Consider the following 3424-nt stretch of genomic DNA (forward strand, 5'->3'; position numbering starts at 1 on the left):
TGTCAATATTTATTAATACACACACACACACACGTATATAAAAAAACTTTTGTTTAAGTTAAAATTGCATTGTGGGAAATATTTTCAGTGAATCATGATACATGTCCATATGATAGAGTTAGTATTTCTGATGCTATTTTAACCATTTATAGTTATCATTGTGAGAGGAGAAATGCGCTAATAAGAAACACTTTCACAGGAAGGGCTCTGGCACAGTTATCTGAAACTTCACTGCAGAAATTGCTGAGGGAGCATCAAAGAAAGGAGAACTTGCCCCTTTCTTTGGCTGTTGTAGCACCCACACATGTGATTATGCAATGGCCTTTGGCTTGCCTTAGAAATTCATAGATTATTATCCAGAAGTTCTGCTGTTAGGACGACTCTGGCTGACATGATGTCCCTTCCATTTCTGGCCTGGTGTTAGTGCTTCACCTCATCGGCAAGAAGGTGCAGTTGTGCGACTACAACAGAGGGCAGCAGCACTCTTGGGCAAGGGTCTGCCATAGACAAGGGCACCTTGCTGGCCCATATCCACAGATCTCATTAGAAGAGTTTGGTGAGATGCCCGTGGGTCTGCCCAGGAAGCCTACCTGGATGTGGGCTTGCAGAAAGAACTGGCAACCATGTGGAAGCTGGTCCATTCACTTGGCATGTACCAAATAAAATCATTATCTGACCAACTCGTCAGACACCTTTCTTATACAGCTTAAAAACAGGAGGCTTTTCACTTGCTTCAGTTAGAAATAGACCCTCACATATACATATCCTACATATACAACCACAACCAGCCAATTATAAATTTCAGCCCTTGACAAGTATGAATTGCACATGAAACTCTTGAAGAGCTTCTAGACTGAAAATACTGTAATAAATGCTGAGGATGACCTCTTGAAATTATCCAAAATTATTAGCAACTTAAATATTCACTTCCCTGATATGAGGATGATAATGGGAAAATACAGATAATAACTATTATAAAAATTTAAAATATTCATCATAGATGAGTGAAGGTTGTCCAGTGCACACATACCATTACTGGTAATATTTGTTTAGAGCTAACTTCTTGCCAGGGACTGCACAAACCTTTTTATAGATATTCTCTTCTTTGATCTTCATAATCTTGTGATGTATACATTATTATGATCACCATTTTACAGGTGAGGTTAAGTAATGGGCCCAAGGTTACATAAATAGTAGATTCTAACTCCAGTTGCCCTATTACCCTTGGGAACACTCCAAAGCTCCTACAGTACTTGTACACACACACACACGTGCAAACATATGTGCAGACACATCTAGTCAGCATTCTGATAGTTTTACTGAAGCAAGCATTGTTTGTCTAGCATCCCCATTATCTGGTGTTGGTTGTGGTTTTCAATTGCCACCACTCTTTAAATTAATAGCTTTGTAATAAATTTGTGGAATTACTATTAGGTTTCACTTTCATTGATTATTTTGCTCATACACATTGCTGAGTTATTTTAATTACTAATTTTTTTCATAATGTTTTGTTATTGAATTTTTCCTCTGGCAAAGTGAGATAGATGCCTGGGATGGGTGGATGTGGGGTCTCTTGCTTCACTTAAGGAAAAGTATCGAATTAAACCATGCACACGTCTGTGTGATATACAGTGAGGCTGGCATGACTGATGTCTCTCCCTGCTGTGGATGTCTTTAACATATTTTATTAAATTGTATTGTTTTATGAAATTTTCATTTTTCTGAAATTTCTTTCCTTTAAACTTGAAAAATCTTTTTTTTTCTTTTTTTTTTTTTTTTGAGACAGAGTCTTGCTCTGTCGCCCAGGCTGGAGTGCAGTGGCGCCATCTCCACTCACTGCAAGCTCTGCCTCCCGGGTTCAAGCTATTCTCCTACCTCAGCCTCTCGAATAGCTGGGACTACAGGTGCCCGTCACTATGCCTGGCTACTTTTTTTGTATTTTTAGTAGAGACGGGGTTTCACCGTGTTAACCAGGATGGTCTCAATTTCCTGACCTCGTGATCCGCCCATCTCAGCCTCCCAAAGTGCTGGGATTACAGGAATGAGCCAGCCTCCCAAAGTGCTGGGATTACAGGCATGAGCCACCGCGCCCGGCCGAAAAATCTTTATCTGTAACAGATCTAGTTCTAGTTGACCCTTCGTCATGTTTTATAGAGTCTTTTCAAGTTTAAAATCATCTTGGAGTCTCCTTGAACTCCATCAGGACTCTGGAAGAGTTAGCAAGCCAGTGGAGAAAGTTTTCTGAAGCTAAACCCTCAGTGCTGCCTCAGTCCTTCCCTTCCACCTGCATACTCACTCATATGCACGGCACACTTGCTCACACAGATGTGCACACACTCACAAGCAGACACACGCTCACATAGGCAATGCATACACACAGAGGCATACATACTCAGAAATACCCATACACGCAGATACTCAGACACACTCAGTTGCTCACACAGATGTGTGCAGAGTCACATGCAGACAGACATATACACTCACAAATATCTAACCAGACACACACAGACACACGTACTCACAGAGTTGTTTAATGGAAACAGAGTTTCAGTTTTGCAACACAGAAACATTCTAGAGATTAGTCATACAATACCATGAATAGCCTTAACACTATTGAATTGTATACTGAAAAATGGTTAAGATTATAAGTTTTATGTGTATTTTACCACGATTTAAAAGACAAAGATATTCACTCTAAGTAAGTGGGTGCATTAGTTAAATCTTTCTTTCCTAAGGCGACAACAGCTTTCTTCCATTTGCCTGCCATGAGGTGAGGCAGCCCCCAACAATCCACCACTGCTCCCCGTGAAGGTAGATTACAGGTGATTGTAGATCCCTGGCAAGAGTGGGCTATGCCCAGGGAAGCCAAAGCAGCGAGAAAACTCCTGCCATCTGGAGCTATCCCTGCTGTGGATTTACATGTCTCCTGAAAGAAGAAGGAGAAGAGGCTGTCGGAGGCATGGTCCTCTCTTAGATCCCATGCCCTATTGTGGTGGCAACTGCGATTATGCTTTGTATTTTCCTTTTAAAATGTCATTGTCAGACTTTGTGAAAATTCTCATGAGGCTTTGAAAAATATGTGAATGGATACAGAGGGCCCCTTGCCTTCTCCCACTGCTCACTACTGTGGCTAGAACATGACTACAAACTGCCCACCCAGCCTCCCTTTCATCCTCTCCCCCAGGACACCGCCATCTGGAGTGGAAAGTTTTCTCCAGCTCCTACAGGATCAAGGGCAGTGGAGGAGAAAGACTCTCCCAAGAGATGAACTTGGGTCATTCATGTCAGAGGGTCTGGCATCTTTGTACAAGGCCGGTTGTTATTTATATCTACTCACCTCTCTCTGCAATTACATCTATAACCAACAAAATCCAGGTCTTGTTCAGCTGGAAAAAACCAGCAGTGTCCAGACATGACTGGGTTT

The sequence above is a fragment of the Theropithecus gelada genome, chromosome 4, assembly GCF_003255815.1.
Source record: "Theropithecus gelada isolate Dixy chromosome 4, Tgel_1.0, whole genome shotgun sequence".
Taxonomy (NCBI): Eukaryota; Metazoa; Chordata; class Mammalia; order Primates; family Cercopithecidae; genus Theropithecus; species Theropithecus gelada.